The 18,068-nt window shown below is 36.1% G+C and overlaps 1 long non-coding RNA gene across 1 annotated transcript; it reads right to left on the bottom strand.

The window, feature by feature from the left end:
* Positions 1-1,834: 1,834 nt before the first annotated feature.
* Positions 1,835-6,091, bottom strand: LOC121393537. The gene is made up of 3 exons (XR_005961143.1): positions 5,772-6,091; positions 3,578-3,772; positions 1,835-2,025 (listed from the first exon to the last, which is right to left on the bottom strand). It is a non-coding gene; the product is annotated as an uncharacterized LOC121393537 (long non-coding RNA).
* Between the last annotated feature and the right edge of the window lie 11,977 nt (positions 6,092-18,068).

Genomic DNA, 18,068 nt, shown 5'->3' with positions numbered 1-18,068 from the left:
CGAAATTAAGTCAAAGTTTTTTTTTTTGGTCGAATAGGTCCGTTTTCGATTGAATAGGTCCTCATTCGGCCGAATTCGAATCATATTAATCGAAGTAATAGCGCATTCGATCAAATTCAATTCTAAGTTTTCCCCCCAAAAAAACTTAGATTTTTTAAAGTCCACCAATTGACTCCAATTGGTTCCAGGAGGCCCCCCATAGGCTAAAACAGCATTTTGACAGGTTTTAGATGGAGAATGGGCGAAGCCGAATTTTTAAAGAGACAGTACATGATTAATGTCGATATTCGAATTTTTTTCAAATTCGAAATGAATTTGAACTATTCCCTAGTCAAAGTACACAAAAAATAGCTTGAAATTCTAATTTTTTTCATTAGAAAATTCACCTCGACCTTTGATAAATCTGCACCTTAGTATGTTATAGAATGGCCAGATCAACTTTCCAATTGGTCTTCATTATTTATTTTTTATAGTTTTTGAAACATTTGCCTTCCTCTTTTCAGCTTTCAAATGGGGGTCACTGACCCCATCTAAAAAACAAATGCTATGTAAGGCTACAGATTTATTGTTTTGCTACTTTTTATTACTCGTCTTTCTATTCAGGCCCTCTCCTATCCATATTCCAGTCTCCCATTCAAATCAGTGCAGGGTTGCTAGGGTAGCTTGGACCCTAGCAACCAGATTGCAGAAATTTCAAACTGGAGAGCTGCTGAAAAATAAGCCAAATAACTCAAAAACCACAAATAATAAAAAATGAATACCATTGCAAATTATCTCAGAATATTACTCTCTTCGTCCTACTAAAATTTAACTGAAAGGTGAACAAGCCCTATAAATATCAGGAGCTGCAAGAGACAATAGCCTGCACTTTTGCATGGCAATCTTCCAATGCCTAACTGTCAATAGTTTCATCTATTCTGCAAAATATAATCAATAATACAGATTTCTGTAACAAACATATGCTAAAAGTAGAATGATGCAAGTACAGGTATAGGACCCGTTATCCAGAATGCTTGGGACCTGGCATTTTCTGGAATATGGATCTTTCCATAATTTGGATCTTTATACCTTAAGTCTACTAGAAAATCATGTATACAATAAATTAACCCAAACAGCTGGTTTTGCTTCCAATAAAGATGAATTATATCTTAGTTTGGATCAAGTACAAGGTACTGTTTTATTATTACAGAGAAAAAGGAAATCATTTTTAAAAATTAGGATAGGGGTTTGGTAATTTGGAGCTTTCTGAATAACATATCCCATACCTATATACTGCATGTACATTTATGAGAAGGTGTATTTTTCAAAGTAAACAAGGGGGGTCTTGGCAGACTTTTTAAAGCAGGAGTATATGAGGGAAGTTAACATAGTTTTAAGGAATATATTAGAAAGACTTCCAAGGGGCCAAAGGTCCAGTCCTTTAGACATGTGATGGAACTTGAATAAAATAATGTGTACGTGGGGCGAGCAGAGGTCAGAGTGGATCTAATTCAGAGTCTGCCTGGAGTGACATGTGATGATGGGGTGCAGGGAGTAATTCATTAGTACATAGAGCACCAGTGTTTTCTCCTGCATTAACTTACATATGGTTCATGGACACTATTTGCCACCTCTATAGGAAGGCAGAAATGCCCTTGGGACATGTTTTTTTAACAATGTACAGACAGATGGCTGCTACACCGATACTCTGTGCCACAAGTGCAATTTAAAACAAGTTCATTACTTTCTGACCCCAGTTCTGGAGAGACATGTTTTAACTACATTATGTGGGTTATTTACTAAAATCTAAATTTATCTCATATTTTATTAAAAAAACTATGACCAAACTCCAACGCCTTATTTTAGCTTATTTATTGATAAAAAAAATTGATTTAATCGGGCCTCTTCCTGAATTGCTCAAATTTTTTCCCAATGGCTAAAATTTTTCACGTTATTGCTTGAAAACCCAGAAAAAGTAGGATTTTCAGACTAAACACCGTGCAGACCAAAACTTCATAGGAGCCGGATTTGGGCTTTTTGCAGCATCTGTGAAAAAAAAGAAAAAATTTTGAGATTTCAACATTCAAATTTTAATACATAACCCCCTAAGTGTAGGTCAGTTTATCAGTTGTCAAGGTTGAGGGTCTAAAAACCAGGATAGTGGAAAAAAATGCACAATAAAACATGTAAAACTTTTTTCCTACCATCACTTTTTTTCCATGAGCACTAGCTTATCTAGAATACAAGCAAAAATCACATTCTTCCATTCATTTTTTATTGAGGCTAAATGCTTACAAAAATTGGAAACTAAAAAAATTTGTTAAAAAATAAAGACAATTTCCATTGACTTCAATGTGAACAGCTTTTTCTGTTGACTTTCAAGTTTTTTTCTTTGATGAATTATGATTATTTGAGATTTCAAATATTGAGAAAAAAACAACTAGAATTTTGATAAATCGGCCCCTGAATATAAGATAACATACTGCTTATAAGGATAAACACTTTATATGTCGTGTTGTAGAAGATGTTTAAAGGAGTTGTTCACCTTTGAGTTAAGCTCCCCATAGACTCAACGATTCTTCTTGCCGAACGACCGATTTTAGGGAAGTCAGACCAATCCTTTCGAAATTATCGTGCGGTTAGTGGGATTCGAACGATCGTACATCTTACAATTTTTCGGCCGAGATATGTCAGGAAATTGATCGGCCAGGTCACAAAAATCTTTGTCAGTCCCAGTGTAATCTATCTATGTTTGCAGGGCCAAGCAGGCAGCTCCCCTTTGTTTTCCTGGTAAATTGGTCTTTTTAGTTGATGGTAAATTCGTACCGAGAAAATCGTGATCTCACGATGAGGATCGGATCTTTTAAAAATCTCAACATCTATGGCCAGCTTTGGTATGATGTAGAGCGTGATATTCTGAGACAATTAACATTTGATTTTCATTTTTTATCAGCTCTATTTTTTGAGTTACTTAGCTTTTTATGAAACAGCTCTCCAGTTTGCCATTACAGCAATCTGGTTGCTAGGTTCCAAATTGCCCTAACAACCATGCAGCAATTTGAATAATAACGAGACTGGAATATGAAGAGGAAAGGGTCTGAATAAACATATGAGTAATAAAAACAATACGTATGTAGCCTTACAAAGCATTTGTTTTTTTTAGATCAGTGACCCCCATTTGAAAGCTGGAAAGAGTCAGAAGAAAAATCAAATAAATGAAAAAGATAAAAAATCTAAAGATTTGGCCATTCTGTAACATACAAAAGTTGACTTAAAGGTAAACCCCCCCCTTTTATTTGAAAAAGAATCTCACTTTTGCAGTTGTTGCACTTCCAAACTAAATTCAAATCTATACATATGTATAATTTCCTAATAAGATTTATAGTAATACTGTAAAGTGATTTGTCATATTGTATGCTAATGAGATTTGTTTAAGCTGATAAAAAGGGAATTGTATTTCCCTTTCTTATATATTAATAGCTAATGACCATGAGGAGAAAATGGGAGCATGAGCATATCACTAGGCCTGTAGAATGCTAGCTAAGAAAAAAGTGGTCATGAAAAGATGAATATAAAATAGAAGTTATATAGGACCTACCTTTCTACTTAGTGAGATCCATTTTAATTCTACAGCATTGTATCAACACTGCACTTGCAGATGTGACTGGATTGACTTTGCGCAGTGGAAAATATTAGTCCATCTCTGAGCTAGAAAATAGCCAACCATGTATACAGGAGCGCCCATTCTTTACAACTGCGAGGTTTACTTTTAGAAATGTCGTCTCATTATGATCTACAATCATAAAAGCCTTGTTAGCATTCTGTTTCATGGAAAACAGTACTTAAATACTGATTTATGGGAACATATATATTGCTATATTAAACAATTATTTCTTATGTAACCCTAACATAATAAATATCTGAATGAAAAGCATGAAATAGAAGGGTTATTTAGTCAAGCTGTTTGTTGACAGTGTCTTGAGATCTACTGATCACCAGCTAAAGGTCTACTGATAGATCCCGATCTACCTTTTGGGCACCCCTGATGTATAACATGCATCACTGATCTAATCCTGTATTAATATAATTATAGATAACACATAAAACTATTTGTCAAGATTTCTAAAAAAAAAATTTTAAGAGATTTATGAATGACACTTTAATGCCTAGGTGCCACTAAGTGAAATGCTTGGTCAGAACAAAGACAGCTCGGTATGATTGGGTGTCGGGCAGGTCAGAAGTTTTGTAAAGAAGGACTCCTGCAATCTGTAATGCAGCTTGATTCCCTTAAAAAAGGATTTTGTTTTATACTTTTCTTTAAAACAGGAACAAGTGTGTTACATGTACTAGAAAGGTGGGAAAATGGTTTGCCAAAAAGTATCATTTTATGACTACAGATTTAATCTAAGATAATAAGCTGCCTAAGAACAAAATTCTCATTTTGGTTCCTGTGTGAAAAACAACACCCAGGCTTTCTCTGAAGAGATTACTTGATATTTCTATGGTAGAGCTATCACTGGACTGAGTGAGGCAATATTTGTATAAGTTTGGAGGTGAGTCATTTGTTTCCCACATTAAACTTGTATAAAAACAAGCATGAAATGTTCAGCTGCGGGCTTGTATTTCTCTGAATGTGAGTGATCTATCTGATACAAAAATGATGTAGTATTCACTAGCATGGCTGACCGCATGTCTATGGGGTGAGAGGAGTTTTAACCTTATTCAAACTTGTCTTTAGCACCTCTATATGGGATCGTCCATGAAGAAATAAAAAATAGTTGTGTTTTTCAGGTCAGATACTTCAATTTTCATCTTATAATGTGCATGTTTTGCCTGTTGTATGTACTGTAGGTAATTTACATTTTAATATACTGTATATTGCTATCATTTGTATAGTGTTAGTACAACTCATTTACTCTTTGCTAAAAGGTGACTTGCTGGATGTGTTGTGCCATGCATCTTTTAGGGTCAAACATAGCATTTGAACAGTACAAGAGACAGCACTATTATCAAGGAAGTCGCTGTACAAATGAACAAGTTTAACTAGGTAGAAACCAGCTATGCTAAATTGTAAGTATACCAGTATGTAAGCTACTGAGCAACTGGAAAACTATATATATGAATGAGCAAGACAAAGTCTATTTAAATCAGTAACTGTTCAGTAGCACACAGATCTGTGTGTTCTGACTTATTACTCACTGGCTTGAAGGTGCACTAACACTAAATTACTCAAGACAAATCAGCAGGTAGAAGTGGGTGCATGTTTTGGTACAGGTATTATTTACTCCATGTGGCTGGCTATAATAATGTGCAAGCATTTTGGAGTAGGGTGGTGAAAATAAAAAAATAAAATCAGAAATCTGTGAATTTGTTTTGTTTAATGACTTGGTTGTGTAATTTAATATTTTTTTAATCAAATGAAACTCCAGGTTTATCTTAACACCACTTCTGTGAATTTCCTCAGGTAAGGCTTCCACTACCAAAATAAAGGCTTGCTTTTGTAATCATGGTTGTATTGATGGGCTTCATGCAGTTTGGCGAATCACTGTAATACCACTGAATTGCTAGTGTAGCCCTATTCTGCTACTGAAGGAAATCCTGTGCTGATTTCCTTTATTTGGTGCTACAGGAGTCCTGTGTCTACACTATGTTGGAGTACAGGTGATCTCTAATTTGTTGTGACTCCACTTAGGGTCAGGACAGACTGGGCTGTAATACCCCTCCTTAGAAACTTCTGATCCACAATCACACACAGAGAACATGCGGAGGGGTTTATTAGCAGGACACTGTACCTTTAAATACATTTGATACCTCCAGCCAGCAATAACTTCACATATTCATGTAGATAGTTTGGTTTCTCAGCTGCTGGGAGATCCTGCATATGTGGAAAATGGCTTTCTGTGCTCTGAAAAAAGCAAGCTTTGTTCCTCAGAGCCCTGACAAGGACCCCTTTCCTTCCACTCCCTAAACAAAGCATGCGTTTCTGCCACTACTGACTTTTCACACACAGTAATATCAGCCACCTTACAGCACCAACTTTCTCTCACTCTGCTGATTCTCTCCCAGCACTTCCTCTGCAGCACTTCCTTCCTTTCAGCTTACAGGGGTAGTGTCTCCTCCCCCTTCCCTGCACAGAAACAACACAGAGGAAGAGACAGTTTACTGCTTCCCTACACTAGCAAAGTATACTGTATAGGAAACATGTTGCCTAGACATCCTTACTGATTGTGAGACCATTAGCTGTCTTTCAGAATGTGCAGTAACAATTATTGTCTAAGGGATATATTTATTATTTATGCTGCATAAAAATCTGAGGATAATACACAACACATTGCCAGACTTCACAGTGTAAACAAGATGTAAAATACAGCTTATAACTTGTATGCCTTTTTTCTTAGTGCCGGAAGCAATGTAAAATAACAATGGCCAAAATGACATTCACATGACGTAAAGATACACACACCATGTAATATTTTACACAGCTTTTTACATTGTATTTTCCGCAAATTTAGTTTTACACCCCTAAGGGCAGAACTCCACGGACGATTCCGGTGCGATCCGATGCGCTGCGCAAAAACGCAGGCGTCACATCGGATGCGACGGAAATAAGGAAAGTAATGCTATTGTTGATGCGATACGACTGTCAGATACAGACGCAGCATGCAGCATCTGCATCCGACAGTCATCAACACTGCGACACAAATTACTTACCTTATTTCCGTCGCATCCGACGTGACACCTTTGTTTTTTCGCAGCACGTTGGATTGCGCTGGAATAGTCTGTGGAGTCCTGACCTTAGTGTAATCGTACATGGAAAGCTGATGAGCATTTGTTCTGTGAGTTATGTTAACTTTGAGTGCTCTTTATCTCCACAGTACACCCCCTGCCATTTAACTAATACTGTATAGTTAACTCCAGACAGGCAGTCCAGCAGCAGAGGATAATATAATGGAGTACAGATATATGTGGGGATTCTACTAGGCATAAGGGGGCTGTGCTCTCCAAGGTGACATTTTTTCAATGGGTTACGCTGCCTAGAAAGAACCCAAGAAAAATTATGCACTAAAGTATGATATAATGATTAAAATTATTAGTGTAATTATTACTGCACTGGGAAAAAAATACATTTTGGAACACCACTTGTATGTCAAAATGGCAGCACCAAGCTTGTCTGAATTTCATCTTTAAGTATTTGATTCAGCTGTTGAAAAACCTGGAATGTATTAAATCAATTTCTGGATCATTTTTAAACACTGGGCAATATTTTCTTGGGCAGTAACATATATCAACTAATCAGTGATCATTTTTTTTAAATCAGCTGCAGGTAGAATAATAAAAGCCACAATGTTCTTTGTTGCCATGTGTAACTGCCCAGGTGCAGATTTGTCCAGTGTTGATAAATGAGCGTTTTTTTCAAAGACAATAGGGTTTTTTTTTTTTAATAATTGTTCATTTTAAAAGAATCACAGCCAAAGGGTGTTTTCTCCTACAATTAATTATTTTTATGTTATCAGAAGCTCCATGTCAGAATTGCTTTTAAAGGGTATAAGCTTCTGGGTGCAATCTTGACAAAACACAGCAATTTGGGGGCTGATTTAAAATTGATTTTAAAATTAGAGCTCACCACAGTAAAATTCCACCACTCTCTATTTATTACTATGGGATTTTTAGAGGCATATTTATCAAATGGTGAAAGTTAGAGTTCACCAATCATTAAATATACCTTTAAAAATCCCATAGCAATAAAAACAATGGTGCAATTTTAATGTAGTGAGCTCGGATTTCACACTTTTTTCTACTATTTCCACTATATCTTGCATTGTCTTAATGGTGTACCAGAAACAAGGGCAAACCTGCATCCCCCACAGCACATCTGAATGACAGGTAAGAGGCAGGAGTGTGGACTCCTAAATGGCTCACCCGTCTGACCCCTCATGAATACAGCACCATTAGAGGCAAGCAGCGCTATATTCATGGGGGAGGCTGCAGGTGTCAAACAGAGAGGATAGACCTTCAGCAGTTTGAATTTGAGTGTGGGGCAGTGTGAAAAGTGCAAAACTGTCAGACAATGAAACTCTTTTTGCAAATTGCACACATCATAAATGACCCCTAGTACTTTACCTATGCACAACAGATTTGTGACGAGGCCATCAAAACTGAATGTTTGCAATTGCTATAACATGCACATTATTTCCACATACTATTGTCAGCAAAAATAATTTCACTGAATACTCCAAGCATGATGATGGTCTGGTTCCAATTATCTTTGCTGTTGTTCCCAAACACATTTTATGTTGAAATGTGTTTATTTAATAGAAATGATAGCTTTGCAGGCAACTGGAATTATCTACCAATGTAAAAATGATCGAGATTAATAAAACAGATTAAGAATTGTGAGAATCTTTTTGCCCCTTCTTTCCCACACTGGTAAAATGAATACAAAATGCACATTCTATGAAACTAATCTTCGCCATCTTATGCTGGCATGTGTGTTTCATCCACGGTGCATGGGGATTAAAGGAAAATAATAGCCTGAAACAATTCTCTCCCATATAATAAATTAGGTTATATCATATTTTTAACATTTAAAAACTGATATTTTTACCCTTGAAAAGAGCTTTGTAATTGCTTGTAAAGTAGATGGTTTTGGAATTTCCCCACCAGTGAATTTGTACAAACTACATGTACCACAGACATATCCACCTGCACTGCTGTTGGAATATCCAGACATTGTGTACCATTGTATTTGACAACTCATTATGAATTACAACACTGCCCTAATGTTTTGCTTTGAAGACAACGCTACTAATGCAGCTTATGAGCAGAAATTCATTTCTTGCTGCTGTTGTAAGGTTTCTGCAGAAACATACCAGGGCATTGCACTCTGACATTGATATACCTGGTGGTTTGCTGCTTTGTTATGTATCAATGGAACATGGTAACATAACACCAAGAATTGCCTTCATTTGCTTCACAAGTTATAGGAATTTCACATTTAATATGGCTATTCATCACTTGCGTTAAAAAGAATGGCATTAATAATTATTCATGCACATCTGTTTTGTTTGGTTACACACTTTAATTTTTTATGATCAAGCACTTTGCTTTTACCAGTTTCCAGTACAATAGCAGGAAATATTCGTAAGCATCTAAGGATAATAGAAAGCAGATTTAAATACCAACCACACACTTTTCTAAAGCTTTAAAATAGTCCCAAGAAGCTGCTGTAAGTAATATCTGGTACGAGTGTTTTCAGCTTCAATAGAAACCTCCTTTCCAGAAGGAGGAGAAAACATATTAATGTGTTACATTTACACACTTGCTTTTGATGTAGTGCAAAGACTTTTATGGAAAAAATCAGCAGGACTATTTGCACATGTCATTTCCCCTTCACACGAGAGTTTCAAAAGCCACTGTTACATAACACAGAATGTTTATTTTTCATTTATTCATTTTTATCTATCTTTGGTAGATCAGTTCCCATGGTAATCATTTAGCCTTTTTATTCTTTTTATTTTCATCTCTTGTAAATTACATAGAGATGGCAAAAACACATAACAGCTAATCATGCTAATCTTGGATATTCACACTGGTCTCATGGTTCTCTGTCTTTTGCTTGGAAATGTTTCCCACACATCCAAGACTCGGAAGTTGGTCTTAGTGTTTATCAAGGAATCTGTCACCCTATTGAAATACAAGTTTATGAGCAGTGTGAAAATATCAGGAGCCAAACGCACGTTCTACTAATTTTCTTTCATTCCGCACCCTTAAAATTCACTTCCAAATTTTAAACACCAACCATTCCATGAAAGGTGTTCTTAGAAATACAACTGGCTTTAAGTTGAAGTAAAAAGCATGAAATTAAAAAAAAAAGGATCCATGATTTAACCATTATTTAAACTATTTGTCATTTCCAGATAATTAGCAAATGTTGCAAAACTCAGAACTGAAATTTTCTAACACTGCAAAATAAATCCTTTAAGACAATATACTTACCTTCTACTGCACATGCATAGTTTACCCACTTGCATCATGGACAATGTATGAAATAATTTGCATATACTGAGCTGGATCCAAATCATACCCTGGGACAAATATATATATTTCTGTGCAGTCACTTTAATTGGACTTTGCTTGTGAAATATTCACCATGAGAACCAAAATTGAGGTAGGTTTAGCATGAAGTCAGAATGGAGACCATTAATTGGGATTTGGACTATTTGGAAGAGAATTTGTTATTCTATTACAATAATAATAATGCAATAAAATTGTGCATTTGAAATTAAAGATCTTGCCTTTGGAAAATTCTATGATAATAAATGTACTAAAACATCTGAATGAAAAATAGTCAGCCATTTCTAATTAATGTAGGAATGTTGCAACTGTGCATAGAGACACCATTTTTAGATTAATCACAATCACAAAAAGTGAATCAACAGGCAGAAACAAGGAAGATAATGTGTGATAATGCATTCATATTTCCTGGTGTTCGAGGGATCTTTCCCCTTTCAACCCTACATCCCAGTGTATTGATAGTTTGTTGTTTTTTGTAAGAAAATGTAAAAAAGATCTTGAAAGAGGGCATGATTTTTAATATATGTATGAATGTGGTTTGTAAAACTTCCCAGTGACATTGTTAGCATATATTTTATATATTCCCCATAATTCTACCTTTTCCAATTAAAAAATATGATCCAAACATGTTCCTGCGTAAGAAGAATTTTAGATAGTCCAACATATATATGTGATCAGTAGTAACATATTTTAATTCCATAATGACTGGCCCACTAATAGGGATGTAGCGAACGGCGGAAAAAATGTTCGCGAACATATTCGCGAACTTGCGTCAAAAATGCGAACGGTTCGTGAACGTCGCGAACCCCATAGACTTCAATGGGAAGGCGAATTTTAATAGCTAGAAAAGACATTTCTGGCCAGAAAAATGATTTTAAAGTTGTTTAAAGGGTGCAACGACCTGGACAGTGGCATGCCAGAGGGGGATCAAGGGCAAAAATGTATCTGAAAAATACATTGTTGACACAGCGCTGCGTTTTGTGCTGTAAAGGGCAGAAATCACACTACATCACTCAGGTGATGTTTCTGGACACGGAATGTGAAAAAGCTCACACAGCTAGGTGGCACTTGGTTAAAGACTGGGCAAACAATGCCTGCAAGGGCAACGTATACAGTAGTGGGTACGGAATATATTATTGCTGCTGTAAAAACATCACTCAGGTGATGTTTACGGACACGGAATTATTATTGTTATTTAGACAGAATGTGAAAAAGCTCACACAGCTAGGTGGCACTTGCATACCTCCCAACTGTCCCTCTTTTGACCACTCAACCCCCTGTCCTTCTTTTGTACTGGAAAGTCCCTCTTTTCTCTGAACTGAACAGCCAGAAAAAAAACAGTTTCTAACTTAATTAGCTTTTGGCAGAGAGCTCAGAACAGCTAACAGGTGCAAATAAGATACTTTGTAACAATTTTGACTCTGGTTGGTGCTGGTAGTGGTGAACTACTAGGAGGAGCAGCACACCAGTCCCACTCCCCAACACAGCTAGACTAATAGCACTGGGCTCTTACAGTAGCAAAGTAAAAAAAAACAAAAAAGAAAATAAAAGCAGTCCTTACAAGGACTATTGGGTTACAGGCAGCAGATGAGAGATCAGCAGCAGGACAGCTGCCCACAGCAGCTACATACAGAGCACTGCAGTAGAAGGTAGATTACTAGCCAGCAAAGCTACCTAACCTAAAATGTCCCTCAAATCCCTGCAGAGTTCTGTCCCTACAATACAGAGCAGTATCAAGTAGATTACTAGCCAGCAAAGTTACTATCAACTGTCCCTCAAATCACTAAACAGCTCTCTCCCTACACTAGCTCTTCCAAGCACACACAGGCAGAATGAAAAAACGCTGCAGGGCTTCAGTTTATATATGGAAGGGGAGTGGTCCAGGGGGTGTGGGGGTGGTCCAGGAGGGAGAGCTTCCTGATTGGCTGCCATGTATCTGCTGCTCTGGGGTGAGAGGGCAAAAATAAGCACCAGCTAAGGCGAACCCAAATTGGCGAACGTCGCGCGACGTTCGCGAACATTCGGCGGACGCGAACGGTCGATGTTCGCGCAAATTAGTTCGCGGGCGAACAGTCCGCGACATCCCTACCCACTAATGACCATTTAAAATTAGTAGTATTTTTTAACTAACATTAAGGGGGTTATTTACTAAACTCCGAATGGCGAAAATCTGAAAAATACCTGTTTTTAAGTATAAAATCTGAATTTTAAAAAACCACGAATTTTTTCGGAATTCATTATACCCTGAGGATGGAAAAAAGTCTGAATCCAAAAATCTGGCATCTCAGACCTGCCAAGGTTGCATATAAGTCAATGGGAGAAGTCCCAAAGATTTTTTGATCTGCACTGGGTTTTGTGCAATAATCCAAAGTTTTTCTGGGTTTTCGGGTGGAAATTCTGAAAAATTGGTAAAACTCTAATTTGTTCCGTTAAACAAAATTGTCAGGAAAGTATTGATATATACAGAGAAAAAAACCCATACGGAGTTGTTTTCAGATCAATATTAAGATAAATTCGGACTTTGATAATTGGGCCTCCCAAAGTATTATATGTATTATTTATACAAACACAATGCTATAGGGTTTATATACTAAGCTCCGAAATTCCCTGAAATCCGAAAAAAGTTGTGATTTTTTTTATAAAATCAGACTTTTAAAAAAATCTAAATTTTTCGGAATTTAATAAACCCTGAGGGCTAAAAAGCCAGAATATAAAAACACGGCATCTCAAACCAGTCGAGGTTGCAAAAAAGTCAATGGGAACAATCCCATTGATTTTTGGTTGTGTCTGCGATTTCGGGCAATTTCACAATGTTTTCGCAGCTTTCGGGTGAAAATTCACAAAAAAATCTTGAAAATCTGAGCTTTTCCCACAAAGAAAATTTTCGGGAAAATGTAATAATAAATAAGCTTTAAAAACCCGAGCAGGCTAGATCGGAGTTTGTAGCAGCTGATATTGAGATAAATTCGGACCTTGATAAATAACCCCCTATGTGAAATAATATGGGAAACCAATTAATGAAGAAAAAAAATGAATAACTGAAATTACTGAAACATTTTCTTTGCAGACAATTCTAATATAAGGCTGATTACAGCGCAGTCCATTCTTGGTTACTCTTTTTCAATGTTAGAAAAATTAAGAAAAGGAGGCATTTTTATCAGAGCCATTTCAAAACTCCTGTCCTGTCTTTTCAATAGTTTTATTTTAACAGGTTTTATTTATAATTTTGCATGGTGAAAAAACAGGAAAGTGGTTGTAAGGCGTAGAGTAGGTACAATATTATATAGGTATAATCTAGAGTACATAGAGTACATTTGTATAATGAGCAGTTATAGGTGCACTATATCAAGAAGGTATCATGAACAAAAGCATACAATTTCTATATGTAGTCATAAAGTTTTAAAGAATCAACCCTTCCAGTCGGCCCATATTTCCCAGGGCACACCTGGCAAGATATGACTGCTATAATGTGAAATTATTATGTACTAACGCCAACTTGTGCTTCAAGAAGGGGGAGCTGGGATCCATTAATTTTAATATCATGTATTGGCATAAAATAGTAGGGACCTAGTCTGCATTATGAGGGACCCACCTAGTTAATGACTTTAAACAACCTTTTAAAAAAACAAAAGATATTTCAGTAAATAGGAACTGTTTGTGCCATGACATGATGAAAAGTAACTGAGAATGCAGCCTTCTGTAAGGCTTTATATCTATGGACTATGCAGCAGGTTAGCTACAGTACAGCAGTAGATAGCTTGATACAATGAGAGAGAGGTGACTGACTGATACTTTATATTTAGATCAATAAATATACATGAAATAAACTCAAAGGCAGTGAAAGGATCTGCAGATTATGAAATTTTTTTTCTTAGTTTTAAGTCCTTCTTTTGACTTTTTGACCTTTGTTAATTATAAAAACATTTTTGCTAATGACCAAACCCGAAGGGTAGAACATCTGAACATCCTATTGAAAACCATTTAACTGAACCTTAGGAGCAAACCTATGATTTCTTTAGCATCTTTCTACAAACTGTTTATACCAGTGCTTTTAGGCTTAAATTTCCTTCAGTTGCTCACTAAAACCAGGTGATGCTTAAGGTAAAAAACAGACAGCATATTTATTGGATGTTTCTATAAAGTGGTAAAAATTTCCTGTCCTTGGTTAACTGCCAGAAAAGCTGTTACTATACTAAATTAGGTGTTTAAAGTACTGTGGCGGATTTGTCTTTCAAATGTAGTCAGTGGTTAAAGTTCACATTACATTGTGTTTGATGTGGGTCTTTTGTGTCTTAAAATACAAATACCATAAAACTTCTGGTGAGTAACATTTTCTGACCCGGAGCTAATTTTCTGCTGCTGTATGAAATATCTGTTGAATACAATATATTAAATGTTGCCTATTGGAATGTGCCATTTATTGACTGCCTGTATTCTTCTGGTGGAAATTAAAATAAAATTGAAAGAATTTATATTTTACAGTAACAGAGGTGGCCAAGCATTAACAACTCTATATTCTTTAAGGCAAATTCTTCTAAACCTCAGGCCTGCCTAACAGGCCTGTGGCCAGACGATTTTCATTTTCAAAACATTCACATCTAATAAACTGCACAAAACCTAGTGTGAGAAAAAAAAGAGACAGGAAATGGTTCTGTTGCACGGTTATTGCATCCCATCGCCTGTGGGTAGCTTTGTTATGAATTTTAACTGTGTAAATATGACGTATATGACATCAGAATTTAATCTTAAGCTACTAGGTGGAGATTGAGTGTGACTTTATTGTTAGGGCTAAAATCAACTGGGTGCTGACAGATTTCAAAAGTCACGGTGCAAAAGCTTGAAAAGTAAAAGCTCAGACTGATAAGCTGTTCCTTGATTGACAACTCAGGCTTTGACTGCAAGTATTGAAAACATTTGGGCATGCTGGAAAAAAACATCTTATTTCATAAGGAGCTATACTGGGAAACAGAGGTGAATTTATAGGCTGATGTAGTACAAAAACCTAAGAAAAAACAGGTGTGAGGTTTATAAAACCAAAAACTGGGAAGGTGTGTTGTTTGTTAGAGATGGCGTTTGGTTTGAATTTTAATAACTCCTCCAGCTCTAAGCAATAAAATGAAGTTTGTTTGGCACTGGAGGCACTGAAATTACCATTTAACACGTTGGTCTATACAACACAATTACGCTTCATTATATGAGATCATGTTCTCTCATTAGTATAACTCAAAAGCAATTGAGCTCATAAAATGCCCTGCACAGAAAAGTTCAGTAGGAATCATGCTTAAGAAAAATACCTTTTAAATACTGATTTATTTAACTTTAAAATAAAGGCATTCTAATTTCTTACTAGTAACATATTATTTTAAAGATCCTGCACTAGAAACTGTGGCTTCCCAACTTTTATCCACAAGGAAGTTTTTAATTCATAATGTGTCCATCATCGTGCTATCTGCATCATAAACTTTTACAACCAGAGATGGAATGCCATTTGCCAAAGATTATATTTCAGCTGTTGCATCATCAATGCTAGATGGAAAACATATTATATTGTGGCAAAGTGTTAATATAATGTCATACTCTAGGGATAAATAAATGTGCTATGGTTCATCTCCTGAATATGAAATACAGTCTATGAATGTAATATTCGTTTCCTAAAGTGGGCACAAGCTGACTCCCCGTATGAAACCTAAAACACGTTGACCCTTCCTAGGGTTTGTGGTTTAATATATTGATGTTGTAGTATTATGAATGGATTTCATAAGTGGAATTTAGACTGCAATGCAAAAATATTACTTTGAAAGACTGGTATTTTTCATTTGACCTTAACATCTTGACAGTTATACTCTACACCTGAAGGCTTATTGTATATGCCAACTTAATAAATCCCATGTTAAGAGCAGGCGTAGATGCAAGACTGTTGTTGCAGTTATAAAAATCGACTATACAAAAGTATAAATACAGTAGTAGAATATGTAGTTACATGAGTCAACACAATAATATGCTGCTGTACCTTGTGAAACACTGAAATCATGGCCCAAGTACTATAGTGGTTCTCATGCCGAGTTCATGGCGTACCAATAACAAAATTGGTTGTGCTCACTTCTGTTAATTTTTTTTTCTAAAATGTAGGGGTGTAATGAGGTACCAGCCTCGTCCGTGCAATTATGAATGCTATCCCAGTATAAATGTCTTCATGCTCAGTTATGGGATAAGTGTGGCTATTTATATTGATGGTTATGTATAGATTAGGAGGGTCAGGAGAAATAGGGAAGTATACAGTATATTTTATTGTAATCATTATTTAATTATTACTTTAATAAGAATAAATTAATAACTTGATGGGTATGTAGAAAAAAATCTGCAAGAACTAGAAAAAAAACATGCTAGTTGTGTCGGAGTCTTTCACAAGAAACCATAGAACACCTGTTCCAGAAGTTTTATATCGTCTATATTGTTACCACAAGGCCCATCATAGTTTTTTTCTGGTCATTTGATGGCTCCTGCTCCCATCTTCATATAAGTCTGCTCTGTCATCTGTTCCAGGCTGCTTTTGTCCTCATATCTCTCCCCAGGCTGCTTCCTTAAGCTGTTGTTCAGTATTCTTTTATTCTGGTTTGTGATACCTGCCCCCACAGCTCACCTCCCAACTTTTTGGCCACATCCAGTTGAGAGAGTTTCTCGCATACAGAAATTTGTTATATGGCTCCAGTAGCAACACACAGCCCCCCTCAATCCTCAAGAAACCCTTTGTTTGTATAATTTATACAAATAATTTCATATGTATCTTGACAGCGCTATATAAATAAATGATGATGATAATGGGCAACTGGTTCCCTATTAAGGATTCATTACCATATATTCTGGGTAAAACGCAATTTCCATGACCACTTAAAGAGTTGCAAGAAAATAATATCCAAACAAAGATGCCAATTTCTTTCACTGTCAACCTTCTCTTTGTTCTCCTGCCTTGTGCATCAAAATGACCTGCAAGATAGGGACATTCTTGGGAGTGCCCAAACATATCTTGCCCAAAAAGAATTAAGCTTTGCATAAATAAATGGAAACAGCACTTGCTTGCTGTGAGCTTCTGCACCTGATTTATGAATTTTGCACATTAGCCTCAGTTGGCGTTAGCACTTATACAGAGATCAATTTGCATAAGTTCATGTGAACATGCACACCAGCATCGACCTCTGCAACAGCAAAGTCTGCAATGTCTGATTTTATTTAAAAGTGTACAAAAATGTCTCAAGCTTGAAGCCACCTGGAAAAGATGCCCTCCATTAGAAAAGGCTCATGCTAAACCATCTTGAGTATTCTTAAGAACTTAAGAAAAGTGAGAGGCGTGCTAGAAGGATTCAAACACACATTGATGTGTCTTTTGGCAAAATAAAACTGTTGAAAATATGTGATAAAATTTGAGCAAGTAAAAAAAATTCTTACTTTTTAAGAGAAATTATTATTTTACACACAAATTGAAATACATTTTCATCTCAAACTTTCAAAATCTGCCCTCATGTGCATGGTTTTACATATGCTAGAAACACTGCTTTAACACTGAGTAAGATAACACTGTAATGTTAAAATACATTATTGGACACGGGACATGTTTAGTAGGGAAGGTCAGCAGATGGGCCTAGGCAAAATCAATAACATTGGCAGATCTGAGATGGAAGTTCTATCACAATGCAAGGAGTATTTCCTTTAGCCCAATCCATATAAAAGTAACGTTTTTGGTTTTTCAAATATATAGTGATTTATAAGGGTCAAGGGCTGATTAATGTTTGACATATGTAATGCTAATAGGTAATGCTAACATAGTCATCTGGGCAGTTATTGTTTGGAAAAAGTCCATATGCCAATGGGATGAGATTTAAATATAGTACTATAGGGCCCATATAGGAAATAGGTTATGTTTAAGAAAAGTAATCTTTATGAATGATCACTTGCTGATCTCTTATACATTTCTCTATTTTCCAGTAGTTTTCTTCTTGCCTTGTCTACCCTTAGGTGTA

The sequence above is a fragment of the Xenopus laevis genome, chromosome 5L, assembly GCF_017654675.1.
Source record: "Xenopus laevis strain J_2021 chromosome 5L, Xenopus_laevis_v10.1, whole genome shotgun sequence".
NCBI classification, from domain to species: Eukaryota; Metazoa; Chordata; class Amphibia; order Anura; family Pipidae; genus Xenopus; species Xenopus laevis.
The sequence above is the reverse complement of the archived record's forward strand: the minus strand, read 5'-3'. Positions and strand labels throughout refer to the sequence as shown.